We start from the raw sequence: 15,161 nt of genomic DNA on the forward strand, positions 1-15,161 counted from the left end.
CATCAGTCTGTAGTTTGTTTCAATTTTGTTTGTTTGTTTTACATATAAGTGAAATGATATGGTATTTGTCTTTCTGTGACTGACTTATTTCACTTAATATACTATAGGTCCACCCATGCTGTTGCAAATGTTAAGATATCATTCTTTTCTTTAGCCAAGTAATATTCCATTGTATACTTGTACCACCTCTTTTTTATCCAGTCATCCACTGATGGGCACTTGAGTTACTCCCAAATCTTGGCTATTGTAAATAATGCTACAGTGAACATAGAGGTGCATATATTCTTTTGAATTAGTGGTTTGGGCTTATTTGGATATATACCCAGAAGTGGAATCACTAGATCATGAGGCAGTTCCATTTTTGAGGATCCTCCATACTGTTTTCCAAAGTGGCTGCACCAAACTTCATTTCTACTAGCAGTACATGAGGGTTCCCTTTTTTCCATATACTCACCAATATTTGCTGTTTGTAGCTTTATTGATGGTAGCTGTTCTGACAGGGATGAAGAGATACTTCATTGTGGTTTTAATTTGCATTTCTCTGATAGTGATATTGAATCTTATATTTAATTGTTATCTGTATGTCCCCTTTGGAGAAATGTATTCAGGTCCTCTGTCCATTTTTTAAATTAGATTGTTTGAGTTATTTTGCTGCTGCATTGTACGAGTTCTTTATAAATTTTGGGTATGAACCCCTTATTAGATATATCACTGACAAATATGTTCTCTCATTCTGTAGATTGTCTTTTTGTTATATTGATGGGTTCCTTTTCTGTACAAAAATTTTTAGTTTAATGTAGTCCCACTTGTTTATTTTTTTCTTTTGTTTCCCTTGCCTGAGGAGATATATCAGAAAAAAATATTGCTAATAGAAATGTCATATTTTACTAACTGTTATTTTCTTCTAGGATTTTTATGGTTTTGAGTGTGAAAAGGTGGTCTAGTTTCATTTTCTGCATGTATCTGTCCAATTTTTCCAACACTATTGAATAGACTGTTTTAACTCCATTGTATGTTCTTGCCTTTTTTGGTCAAATATAAATTGACCATATAGGCATGAGTTTATTTCTGGGCCTCTATTTTCTTCCATTGATCTATGTGTCTGTTTTTATGACAGTACCATGCTCTTTTGATTACTGTGGTTTTGTATTATAGTTTGATATAGGGTGGTATGATACCTTCAACTTTGTTCTTCTTTCTCAAGATTGCTGTGGACATTTAAGTCTTTTGTGGCTCCATATAAATTTTTGGACTATCTGTTCTACTTCTGTGAAAACGCCATTGGTGTTTTGATAGGAATTGCATTGAATCTATAGATAGCATTGGGTAGTATGGACATTTTAGTGATGTTAATTCTTCCTATCCATGAGCATGGTATATGCTTCCATTTATTTGTATCTTCTTCAGTATCCAGCAGTTTTGCAAGGACAGGTTTTTCACCTCCTTGGTGAAATTTATTCCTAGGTATTTTATTTTAATCATTGTTCAAGTACAGTTTTCTCCCTTTTACTCCCATTGGTATTTTATTTTTTTGATGGGATTGTTTTCTTTTTCTTTTTTTTTTTAAAGATTTTATTTATTTATTTTTAGAGAGGGAAGGGAGGGAGATAGACAGAGAGAGAGAAACATCAATGTGCGGTTGCTGGGGGTTATGGCCTGCAACGCAGGCATGTACCCTGGTTGGGAATCGAACCTGGGACACTTTGGTTCCCAGCCCGTGCTCAATCCACTGAGCTACGCCAGCCAGGGCGATGGGATTGTTTTCTTAGTTTCCTTTTCTGGTAGTTCATTATTGGTGTATTAAAATGCAACTGATTTCTGAATATTTATTTTGTATCCTGCTACTTTGCTGAATTCATCTTTCAGTTCTAGTAGTTTTGGGGGTTTTTTTTTGTTTTGTTTTGTTTTGTTTGTGTGTGGAATCTTTGGGATTCTCCATATACACTGTGGAGATAATGACAGTTTAATTTCTTTCTTTCCTATTTGGATTCCTTTTATTTTTTCTTATGGTCTGATAGCTGTGTCTAGGTCTTCTAGTACTATGTTGAATAAGAGAGGTGAAAGCAGACATCCCAGATCTTGTTCCTGATCTTAAGGGAAACACTTTTATTTTTTTCCCATTGAGTATGATATTAGCTGTGGTTTTGTTATATGTAGCCTTTATTATGTTGAGGTATGTTCCCTCTATTCTTGTTTCTCTGAGACTTTTTTCTGGTTGCTGGATTTTGTCAAAAGCTTTATTTTTGCACCTATAGATATAATCATGTCATTTTATTCTTTATCTTGTTTATATGGCATATTATGTTAATTGATTTGTGGATATTATACCAACCTGGCATCCCAGGAATAAATCCCACTTGATTATAGTGTATGATCTTTATAATATATTGTTGAATTCTCATTTTTTACTAATATTTTGTTTAGGATTTTTGCATTTATGTTTGTTAGGGATATTGGCCTAAAACTTACTTTCTTTGTAGAGTCTTTTTCTAAAGAAGGATAATACTGTTCTCATAAAATTAAGCTTGGGAGTCTTCTCTTGCGTTTTTGGAATAGTTTTAGAAAGATAGGTGTTAGTTCTTTGAATGTTTAGTAAAATTCACCTGTGAAGCCATCCAGTTCAGGATTTCTGTTTGTTGGAAGTTTTTGTTTACTACTTCAGTTTTATTAGTTTAATTGGGTTGTTCAGGTTTTCTGTTTCTTCTTGATTCAGTTTTGGAAAATTATATGTTCATAGGAATTTATCCATTTTTTCCCAATTGTCCAGTGTGTTGGCATATTGTTGTTTGTAATGTTTTCTTTTATTCCTTTGTATTTTTGTGGTGTTAGTTCTCTTTTGTTTCTGATTTTATTTTGGGGGATCCTCTTGTTTTTTTTTTTTTTTCCTGGTTAAAGGCTTCTCTATCTTGTTTATCTTTTTAAAGAATCAGCTCTTGGTTTCATTGATCTTTTGTGTGTTTTTTTTAGACTATATTGTTTATTTCCACTCTGATCTTCTTTCATTCCTTATTCACTTTGGGCTTTGTTTATTGTTCTTTTTTCTAGTTTCTTTAGGCATAAGAGTAGAATTGTTTATTTAAGATTTTTCTTACTTCTTGAGGAAGGCCTGTAATGCTATGCATGTTTCTCTTAGGACTGCTTTCATTGTGTTCCATAGATTTTGGGTTGCTGTGTATTTGCTTTCATTTGTCTCAAAGTGTCTTTTGACTTCTTCCTTGACCTCATTGTTAACTCACTCTTTGTTTAGTAATATATTATTTAACCTTCATGTATTTGTGTGTTTTTTAGCTTTTGTCTTATCATTGATTTGTAGTTCTACACTACTGTGGCCAGAGAAGATGCTTGATATGATTTCAGTCTTCTCAAATTTATCAGGACTCTCTCTGCATCCCAACATGTGGTCTATCCTAGAAAATGTTTCATGTACACTTGAAAGAATGTGTATTCTGCTGCTTTGGGGTGAGATGCTCTGAAGAATATCAATTAATTTAGCCTGGTGTGTTATTTACAGCTGCTGTTTCCTTGTTGATTTTCTCTCTGGACGGTCTATCTACTGATGTCAGTGGGGTGTTAAAATCCCATATTGTATTACTGTTGATCACTTCCCTTATGTCCTTCAAGATTTGCAAGATTTAGGTGCCCCTATATTGAGTGCATAAATGTACACAAGAGTTATATCCTCTTGTTGAATTGACCCCTTTATCATTATGTAATATCCTTCTTGTCTCATATTATAACCTTTGTTTTAAAGTCTCTTTTGTCTGATATAAGTATTGCTACCTCAGCTTTTTCTTTTTTTGGTTTTCATTTGCATGAAATATCTTTTTTATACCTTTACTTTCAATCTTTGTGTATCTTTCATTCAAAGATGGATCTTTTGTAAACAACATATATGTGGGTCTTACGGGTTTTTTAAACTTTTTATCCATTTGGCTACCCTGTCTTTTTTTTTTTTTTTAAGATTTTATTTATTTACTTTCAGAGAGGGAAGGGAAGGAGAAAGAGAGAGAGAGAGAAACATCAATGTGCGGTTGCTGGGAGCCATGGCCTGCAACCCAGGCATGTGCCCTGACTAGGAATCGAACCTGCAATGCTTTGGTTTGCAGCCCGAGATCATCCACTGAACCTCGCCAGCCAGGGCTTACCCTATGTCTTTTGATTGGAGAATTTAATCCATATACATTTAAAGTGTGTACTGATAGGTATTTATTTATTGCCATTGTATTCTTTATAACTCTGTTCCTTATTTTTACTTCCTTCTTAAAGAAATCCCTTTAACATTTCTTGTAATATTGGTTTGGTGGTAATGAACTCCTTTATGTTTTTCTTGTCTGGGAAGCTCTTCATTTCATTTTAAATTTTAAATGATAGCTTTGCTGGGTAGAGTAGTCTTGGTTGTAGGTTCTTGCTTTTCATGAATTTCAATATTTTGTGTTAATTCTTTCTGACCTGAAAGGCTTCTTCTGAGAAATCAGCTGACAGACTTGCAGGAATCTGTCTTTCTCTTTCTGCTTTTAAGATTTTCTCTTTGTCATTTTAATTATGATGTGTCTTGATGTGGGCTTCTTTGAGTATCTTGTTTGGGACTCTGCATTTGCTGAACTTGTGTGTTTTTTCCTTCCCTTGGTTAGGGATGCTTTTAGTCATTATTTCTTCAAATAAGTTCTAAATCCCTTGCTCTCTTTCTCTCCTTCTGGTATTCCTATGATGCAGGTGTTGTTATGCTTGATGTTGTTCCAGAAGTCTCTTAAACTATTCTCACTTTTTTAAAATACATTTTTTCTTCATGCTTCTCTGATATGGTGTTTTCTGCTACCTTGTTTTCCAAATCGCTCATTCAGTCTTCTTCTTCATTTAACCTATTGGTGATTTCTCCCAATGTATTCTTCATTTCATGTATTGTATTCTTCATTTCTGACTGGTTCTTTTTTATTGTTTCCATGTCCTCTTTTATGTTTATTTTTCTTGTTGTTTAAGTTCTCACTGAGTTTATCCGTTCTTCCCTTAAGTTCCTTGAGCATCGTTAAAACTGTTGTTTTGAACTCTGTGTCTCATAGATTGCTTTCCTCCATTTCACTTAATTCTTATTTTGGGGATTTTTTCTGTTTCATTCAGGGAATGTTTCTTTAACTCCCTATTTTGGCTGCCTCTCTGTAATTTTTTCTGAGTATTAAGTATACTTGCTATGCTTCCCAGTATTTGTATGGTGGTCTTATATGGTCACCATACAAATACTGGTGGTCTTATGGGGCTTAGTGGCGCAATCTCCTTGACTACCTCAGCTAGTTGCTCCAGGAATGTCCCTTGTGTGGGTTTTATGAACCTTCAAGTTGTAGTTGAGTCTTGATTGCTGTTGGCCTCTCCATGGGTGGGGTTGACCCTGGGCCTGGCTGATTTTGAGGATCCATCCTGACCACAGTGTATGGGCTGCTCTGTAGGAGCTGACCCCACAAACTGGAATTTACCCCAGCAGAGTCTGTTGCCTCCTGGGATCTCCCTTAGGGTGTGCTGCTTGTAGAGCTAATTGGGTTGTGCTCTAATGTGGTCTAAATCCTGCCACCAGTTCTGGGGCCTCTTGGGTGGGACTCTGGTACAGGTCAATGTCAGGTGCTACCTGTGACAAATCTTGGGTTACCTGTTTGTAGATATACAGTTTGTGTTTGTTTCTTCTGGGCCTGGATATGTGTAGGAGGGGCTGTGCTGTGCAGCAAGACTGGCTTCCACCAGCACCGAGCCCAGGGGCAGATCAGCAAAAGGCCCAGCGTCTCCCAAGATCTGCCTGCACTTGCTGGCAGCACGTTAGACTCAGTCACTGAAAGAGTCTGTGGTGGTATATGAGTTGGTTGAGGTAGGCTCTCAGTGAAGTCACCAGGTAGGGGCGAGTGGTGTTCACTAGACTGATACAGATTCACACTTGGTGCCATTGCTGGAACTGAGGTCACTCAGCAACATTCTCGAGGTACAGCAAAGCCAGCTGCCACCCTCTGGTTGCCCATTGACTTTTGTGTTGGGGCAGGGTCTCAGGCATTCCTCAGGGTGAGGCCACAGAGTTAATAAAACCCAAACAGACCAAGATTAAGCCATGTGAAGAGAGGGCTCTGCACAAAAATGATAATGCTGGTTGGGCATATGAGCAAAAAATGGCCCCACCCTAGAGCCATACAACTCAGTCTCTCCCTCCTTGAGAGCATTGCAAGAGAGTCTGTACCCAGAGCCCAAGCTAGCCATAGACAGCTGATTCCTCTGCAGGGTGTGAACTTGGGGAGTGGGGCACCAAGAGTTGGGCGGGGGGCATGCTCAACCCTAGATGGCATCTGTGGGTAGTGGGGGAGAGAGACTCAGCACAGGGCCCCTGGCAGCTATCCCTACAGCTCTCTCCTCAGAGTCACACAACACAACCCAGTCTGTCTTCACATGACTCTGGTTTGCTCTGATTCGTCCTCCCTCTGCTGGAGCCAAGAATGAATGAATGAGATTTTGTGTCTAACAGACTCCCTTCTCTGCCTGGCAGACAGAATCCCCTCTGATTTTCACAGACAGACATGTGGACTTCTCTTCCTGGCTCTAGTGTTCTGGGCTGTGAAGCTTGGTGTGGGGTTGAGACCCTACACTCCTCAGGGGGGCCCTTAGCAGCTGAGACTATCTCTACAGATTCTCAACCACCACATGTGGGTATGGGGCCAGCCCTTTTTGTGTCTACACCCTTCCTATTAATTTTAATGTAGCTTCTGTAAATCCTTGTTTATAAGACTTTTATTTAGCTCATCTTCACTTAGTTATTCAGGTTAATTGTTCTATAGTTTAGTTGTAATTCCAGTTTGGACCTGGGAGGAGGTTAGTGTAACTTCTGTCTACTCTGTAGCCATCTTGAATTTCTGTTGTCTGTCTTTTTTTGACTGTGGACATTTTAGTAAGTGTGAAATGGTACTGCCCCATGTGTATATTTAAGTTTTTAGGTTCATACTGTTAAAGCAATTTCAGAAAGCTTGGGCAGAAAGGTTACTTGTTTGTGCTGTTGAGCTTTCCTTAGTGCCACAAGTCTCTTTTATTTGAGATGTTCCAGTTCATCCTTGTCAAGCTAACCAGTGTCTGAATTTCAGCATCCAAATATTCTTCTAGTTTGGTAGCTTGAAGCAACTGATTCTCCAGGGCTTTTGCAAACATGTCAACAGATGCATTAGCTTCCATTCTTTACAATTCAGCCTTGCTGCTGAGCTCACAGTGATACCTGAGAAGTGACGAACCAGTAGATCAGCAGCTCAGTATTGCAGCAGCTACTAGTGGCTACGAACTGGCCGTCACTTGAGCCTCCAGATTGGCTGAGGCCCTTATGCTTTACAGCCTGTGATACCCAAGGAAGTGAGGTGGGAAGAGGGCATGAGTGCAGTGAGCTTTCATTGTTGTTTTGATGTGCATTCCTGATGACTATTGACACTGACATTTCTTCTTTGGAGAAATATCTATTCAGATCCTTTGTCCATTTTTAAATTAGATTATATATTTGGCTATTTTTTATTGAGTTGTAAATTTTCTTTGTGTATTCTGGATACTAGTGCTTTATCATGTGTGTGATTAGCAATTATTCTCTATCTTTTTGTGAATTGTCTTTTCATTTTCTTTTTTTTTCCTGTCAGGTTTTCATTCTTTTCTTTTTAAAGATTTTATTTATTTATTTTTAGAGAGGGAAGGGAGGGAGGAAGAGAGAGAGAGAGAGAAACATCAATGTGCGGTTGCTGGGGGCCATGGCCTGCAACCCAGGCATGTGCCCTGACTGGGAATTGAACCTGTGATGCTTTGGTTTACAGCCCACGCTCAATCCACTGAGCTATGCCAGCCAGGGGTTTTCATTTTTCTTGAAGGAATCATTTGTAGTATAAAAATTTTTAATTTTGATGTAGTCAAATTTATCTATTTTTCTTTTGTAGCTTGTTCTTTTGGTGTCATGTCTAAGAAACCACTGTCTAACCCAAGGTCAGAGATTTTTGCATATGATGTCAAGTGGGAGTCCATTTTCATTCTTTTGCATGGGGACATTTAGCTGTTTCAAAACTATTTGTCAAAAACACAGTTCTTTCCTCCTTTGAATTGTCTTGGCACCTTTGCTGAAGATCAATTCACAAAAAATGGCAGGCTTTATTTCTGGACTCTTAGTTTTGTTTCATTGACCTGTATGTCTGTTTTCATACTAGTCCTACACTTTTTGTTTATGTAGTTTTGTATTAAGCTGTGAAATCAGGAAGTAGAAATCCTCCAAATTTGTTCTTCTTTTTCGAGATTGCTTGGTTATTCTGGGACTTTGGCATTTCCATATAAATTTTAGGATCTGCTTGTCAGTTTCTGCAAAGAGTTAGAAAGAATTTTGTTAGGAATTGCATTGACTTTGTAGATCAATTTGGGAGCTATTGCCACCTCAACAGTAAGTCTTCTGACCAGTGAACATGGGATGTCCTTATTTATTTAGATTTTCTTTAATTTCTTTCACCAGTGTTAGGTTTTCGGTGTATACATCTTGCATGTCTTTTGTTACACTTACACCTAAGCATTCTATTCTTGTTGGTGCTGTTGTAAATGGAATTGTTTTCTTAACTTCATTTTTGGAATGTTCATTGTTAATGTGTAAAAATCTAATTGAGTTTTGTATGTTTACTTTTTATCTTGAAACATGTTGAACTTGTTTACTAGTTCTAGTAGTTCTTTTGTGAATTCCTTAGAATTTCCTACACAATGTCATACCATCTGCAAATAGAGAATTTTACCTACTTTTATTAAATCTGGATGCATTTGTATTTATTTATTTCTTGGATAGTTGCCCTGTTTGAACTTTCAGAACAATGTTAAATAGAAGTAGTCAGATCAGACATCTGACTACTTCTGACTACTACTGACTACTGCTACTACAGTAGACATCTGACTACTACTTATTTGCTATATATACATACCAAATAAATTGCTTTTATTTTTCATTAAATATTTGGTAGATTTCACCAGTGTAGCCATTTGGGATTAGACTTTTCTTTGTGGAAAGTTTTTTTTAAGGTTTATTTATTTATATTTATTTTTAGAGAGGGAAGGGAGGGAGAAGGAGAGAGAGAAAGAGAGACAAACATCAATGTGCAGTTGCTGGGGGCTGTGGCCTGCAACCCAGGCATGTGCCCTGGCTGGGAATCGAACCTGCGATACTTTGGTTCACAGCCCGTACTCAATCCACTGAGCTACGCCAACCAGGGAAAGTTTTTAAATTATTAATTTGGTCTCAGTATTTATTATAGGGCTATTTAGATTTCTATTTTTTCTTGAGTCATTTAATGATTTGTATTCATCTAGGAATTTGCTTATTTTAATTCCAGCGGTACAGTTGTTCATATTATTACCTTATAATTCTTGTATTTTTCTGTAAGATCAGTACTGATGTCCCCTGTTTTATTCCTTATTTTAGTAATTTGAGTTTTCTCTCCTTTTCTACTTAAAGGCTTGTAAATTTTATTTTTCTTTTATTTGGTTGTGTTGATTTTCTCTATTGTTTTCTATTTTCTACTTCACCTTTTTTTCCTCAAACCCTTTATTATTTCCTTTGTTTGCTTTGTGTTTAGTTTGCTTTTCTCTTTCTAAAATAGAATGTTAGTTTTTGTTGAGATTTTTCTTCTTTTCTAATATAGGCATTTACAACTATAAAGTTTTCTCTGAGCATTGCTTTAGCTACATCCCATAAGTTTTGATATATTATGTTTTTATTTTCACTCATCTCAACATACTTTTAAATTTCACTTGTGATTTATTTTTTGACCCCTTAGTTCTTTAGTAGTGTGTTATTGAATTTAAAATATATGTGAATTTCATAAATGTTCTTATTATTCATATTGGTAATTCCATTTTGGTAGGAAAACAAGCTTTGTGTAATTTAATTTCTTTTAAAATTAGTGGAACTTTTTTTATGGCATAAATATGAGGGGGGACCCATAAAAACCTGGAATTTATTCATAGAAAATAGTGTATTTAATCTTATATATTTAAACTTCAGTCATCTTCAAAGTACTCTCCATTTCATGCAATACACCTTTAGAAACTTTTTTCCACACTACTCAAAATAGTTTTTGAACTCATTGATTTTGATGTCTTTTAGTGCTTCTGCCGTTTTTTGTTTCACCTCTTTCACAGTGGCAAAATGATTCCTGTTCAGGACTTTTTCATCAAGGGAAACAAAAAAAAGTCACTTGGGGCAAGATCAGTTGAATAGGAGGGGTGGCGCATGAGGGTCATGTTGTTTTTGGTCAAAAATTGCTAAACATTCAGTGTGGTGTGGGTAGGTGCACTCGTAAGTCACCCATCATGAAATGGGCAAATGTGTTGAAACAGTCTTCCAAAAAAAAAAAAAAATTCACTGAGGATGAATGCAGCCTCTCACAACAATGCCAGCTGGTATGCTGATACAGATGGGTTCCTAGAACACTCATCTAGCAGAGAATGCTTGTCCTACGAGGGTCCAACTCTCCAGAAGAAAATCCCATTTTGGGGGGTCCCTCCTTGTATGGTAACCTCCTATGGTGCATGATAATCTCAGGAGGCCTCTCAACTGTCCCTTGTTCTCTATATTAAATTTCTGCCTGCTCTGCCATTCTCCTTGTTGTCAGAGCTTCAGGCTTCCCATAAATTGTTTTTTATCAAGATTTCCATTTTTTTCTGTAGTATTCTTAGGCATGAGAGTCTCTACTTTCTGTTCCAAATAAAGTCAGTTCCCTCAGGTAGAAAGGTAAAGCTCTTTGTTCTTATGGCATTCCTTCCCCTGGATTAGAGTCCCTGTGCCACTGTTCCTGGAGCTGGGACTGGGACACTTTTCCCAGAGTGATGCCTCAGTTTTTGAGTAGACATTAGGTGGGAAGGGTGGTGGCAGCTTATGGTCTTCTTGACTTACTCCTCCTGGCATGAAACTGCTACCCTACGAGCAAACTGGGGTGGTAGCTATCAAGGCCCAGTCTTCTTTGTCTCGTAGGCCTGGAGTCAAGTTTCAACCAAATGAGTGGGGTCTGAATGGAGGAAGGGAAACTGGGGCTCTGTGTGCCTTCCCAGAATAGAATTCTGTAGCTCCTGGCTGCAGGGAATGAGAAACCCCAGCAGCCTACTCCTCCCAAGGTGAAACTAGCTCCAGACTGGAAGCTGGAAGGAAAAGGAGTCCCTGCCTTCTTGGCTGCAAATGCCAGAGGCAGAGCTTGTGTGATACAGAGCTGGTGAAGCAGGGGCAATAGAACAGATCTTGGTTTAAATGCCACAGACTCTTGCCTGTTCTGAGATTTAATAGATTTTTTTTTGAGTAAATGTGCCACTATTTGCTGTATGCCCTTAGGACACTTTCCAGAGACTTTTTTTTTTAAATAATGTTCATCAATTAAACTGCAGCTTTGTTGGGGAGAGGGTCCACTGATTTCCTTACTCTGTCATTCCAAATGTTCTACCCTGTTTTTAAGCTTTCAGTATCAAGTTTTGGATCTTCTTCAATAAGAGACAAGCACGTTTTCCAGACCAAAAATGATTTCCTTGAGGTATTATGTTTATACTAACAAAATAAATAATACTTTGTATATTGTAATAAACCTATCAGAAAGCTTTTAGCCAGTCTGGAAGGTGGCAGTATATTTTCTTCTGTAGAACAGGATTTTGACTTTAAACTCATTTTCCACATAGTCTTTCAGTTTGATGATCCAGACTGACTATTCTCAGGCCCCATAATATGACCTTTGGAATAGATAGCATTATAGATAGGCTCCACTAGTGCACTGCATTCAAAATTTACAAAATGTTTTTCACCGTGTATTAACTCTTTTTCTTCACTCTCTGATGTGGAGGTAGTATCATTATCTGCCAATTAAAAACTGGAAAATCAGTGCAGAGTTATGTATGGCATTGTGGCTGAACTAATTCATTCAGCTGACGTTTATTAATTGCCCACTCTGTGACAGACAACTTGCACACATTCCTTTTATTGCCTATTAGTGTATTCTAACCTAGATCTATTATTACTATGGATATGGTATTTTAAAGTTATTAATTTGAACTTGACTACTCTATGAGCTTTGTGCAGAATAGCCATTCCCTTGGAGGGAAAATTTATTGTAGAAAACTGTTAAGATTTAGTCTTATGAACTGAGTCTGAAAAGAAAGCCACAGCATCTGTGAAGAAAAGCAACCAAATTAAGCTTTGGCAACAGAGGAAAGAAGGAATGACTGCTGTATACGAAGAAGCAGCAGTGGGTGTTGGCCGCTTAGGGAAGAATTGACATACAGGAGGCCTTCGGTGCTTCTTAAATCTTCTTTGCATTGCTAACTCAATGGTTCTAGACAAAATAATTATGTTTCCTCTGCTTCGGGTTTTTCATAACTTTAATTGAAGAATACAGTGCAACCTCGGTTCTTAGACTTAACTTGTTCCAAAAGGCTGTTTGAGAAGTGATTTGTTCAAAAACTGAATCACACCTGAGAGACACGTGACTGTGATTATATAGGTATTGGCATGAATGGGTTGTCAGGTTGAAAACTGAAGTGTTCTCGGTTGACAACCAAGGAATTGTTGTTGTCTGTGAATAAGTTGGTGGAGAACTGAAGGTTTGACTGTAATGACTTCTGCACATTGTGTTATGTAGGAAAAAATTAGTGTAAATTGATATATAATTTCATAAAATTTGAAGTGCTTTAGGAATGCTCAATACAATAGTACCTCTCTATAGTGCCACCCTGTCTAAAACGGGATTAAATATGAGTCTGTCCTAGGTCCTACACAAAACTGTTGATGACAGGAAGTCCTGAAAGGACTTTGGTAAAACACTTTCACTTACAACCTGGCTTAACATGTGATCTTAAGGACAGTGTTATAAGGCAAAGCATCCATGTTGCCTATACGCTGAATTGCCTTTTCTAGTAGAGAATAGATAAAACTCGCAAGCCAAATATTTGTCTTAACTATTACCTTTAGAGTCATTCTTCCAAATTCTTTCTGAGTATTTTCAGGAGAAAAGCTGAAGTTTTGTCATTTTTGCTTTGCTTTTTTCTCACAGTAAAATAGCCAAATGATGTGAATGTTAATAGAAGGAAGGAGCAGAAGTTATGAATAGTCAGCATGTACAAATGACCCTAAATTTGAAATCATTGCCTTTATTATGTGGTTAAAATATATAAGGTAAATAGTGGGTCTTAAACCTAAAGCTCCTGATCCTGGGTTGTTCTATTTCTTACTTCTTAGCAGCCAATCAAATTTAAAACATGAAGGGAAAAAAGAAAACCAGAAAATAATAATAAAGCATTCCTTGGTGAGAGATTCAAAACATGAATAAAAAATAAGTCCCCTTCATTGAGCTTAGGTGTACAGTGCTTGGTACTTTTCAGGATCGTCTCCTTCCTTTCTAACGACAACCCAGTGAGGCCGGAGCCTTTAATCTCCATTTCATGATGAGGAAACTGGCCTAGACAAGGCAACAGAATCTCATCCCAGGTCACATAGCTTCTGGAAACACGATGGACATTTAAAATAATGAAATTAAAAACAAATATTTTAAAAATTACTCAAGTGCATATTCTTTTTTTAAAAATAAGGTATATAGGAAATAAAAACTTTAAAAATCACCAATAATTATGTATGTGTGTATATGTGTGTATGATTATACACACTCACATAAAGAGGGAGGGGCAGAGAGAGAGAGAGATGAAAGATAAATAATAACTTGATAGCACTGGTTAACCCTGGAGAAGGTAGGTGAGAAGATATAAGGAATGGAAGTGTGGAAGTAATGGTCAAAAAGTTTCTAGGATTATCTTGTGAAGCCAGTCTTCTTGATTAGCTATATTAATTTAAACTAGTAATTAAAAATCCTTTAAAAATGAAGACAAAAAGCACCAGTCCAATAAAGTTTTATCTTCTTTGGCTAACTTCTCTGCCCCTTCTCTGGTGACTTCCTCTTTATCACAATCCCCACCCAAGAATGTTTAAAACTTTTCAAAAATAGCTTGTATATGTTAGTTGATCAAGGCCTGTCCAGAAAGTATCCAGCCATGCACTATGAAAAATAGAGACATTTATTGAAGGAGGTACAAAATACAAGAAACATTGTACATAGGACAGTGATACCTCAGTCCTCTTCAAAATAGGCACCTTGGGACTTCACGCAATTGTCCCAATAGCCATCAGCTGCCCTATTGTATTTTCCTGAATCTCATCAGGGGCCTAAAATCTCTTCCCTTTCAATGGTGATTTTAGTTTTGGGAAAAGCCAGAAGTCACGGGGCACCAAATCTGAGTTGTAGCGGGACTGAGTCACCTGGGTGATTTGATATTTTTCCAGAAACTCTTCAGGAGATGTGATGCATGTGTGGGTACACTGTCATGGTGAAGCTGCCAGTCACCATTCACCCATAGCTGTAGCCTTCTTAATCATCCAAGTAGTTTCTGTGGATGAATGTTCAAGCTTAATGAAAAATTTGATGTAGATTTGTTGCTCTACTCATTCAGTTTTTTTAACTTATTTTATTTCTTAAAATATTTTATTTATTTATTTTTAGATAGAGGGGAAGGGAGAAAGAAGAGAGGGAAAGAAACATCAACGTGTGGTTGCCTCTCACACTCCCCCTGCTGGGGACCTGGCCTGCAACCCAGGCATGTACCCTGACTGGGAATTGAACCAGCGGCCTTTTGGTTCACAGGCTGGTGCTCAATTCATGGAGCCGCACCAACCAGGGCCAGTTTTTTTTTTTTTTTAAGTTTTACTTTGAGTAAAGTGACTTTATAATTTTATTTATTCAGTTAATAAATGGTTTTGTTTTTTTCTCTCTTTTTTATTGTTGTTCAAGTACAGTTGTCTCTATTTTCACCCCACCACTCCCCCCAACCCTAGCCATCCCCACCTCCCACCCTCAATCCTAATCCCCTTTGGCTTTGTCCATATGTCCTTTATGTATGTTCCTTAACAACGCTTCCTCCTTTTTCCCCCATTATCACCTCCCACCTTCCCTCTGGTTACTGTCAGTTTGTTCTTTATTTCAATGTCTCTGGTTATACTTTGCTTGCTTATTTGTTTTGTTGATTAGGTTCCACTTTATTCCATTTATGGTATTTGTCTGGAGTGCTTGAGTGCTTATAGGTGAGATCATATGGTATTTGTCTTTCACTGCCTGGCTTACTTC

General features: G+C 37.3%; 1 protein-coding gene across 5 annotated transcripts in view; it reads left to right on the forward strand.

Moving 5' to 3' along the window:
• PARP11 (poly(ADP-ribose) polymerase family member 11) overlaps positions 1-15,161 on the forward strand; it is a 67,932-nt gene that overhangs the window by 22,458 nt on the left and 30,313 nt on the right. Inside the window, exon 1 of one of the 5 annotated variants that reach the window (XM_045830666.1) lies at positions 11,512-11,534. The exons of the other annotated variants lie outside the window; for them this stretch is intronic. The gene's annotated coding sequence lies outside the window, so the exon portion shown is untranslated. Of the gene's footprint in view, positions 1-11,511; positions 11,535-15,161 lie in introns of those variants that run through there. 5 annotated transcript variants of the gene reach the window in all.

Source organism: Phyllostomus hastatus, unplaced genomic scaffold (assembly GCF_019186645.2).
Source record: "Phyllostomus hastatus isolate PE091 unplaced genomic scaffold, TTU_PhHast_1.1 phas_contig_152, whole genome shotgun sequence".
Taxonomy (NCBI): Eukaryota; Metazoa; Chordata; class Mammalia; order Chiroptera; family Phyllostomidae; genus Phyllostomus; species Phyllostomus hastatus.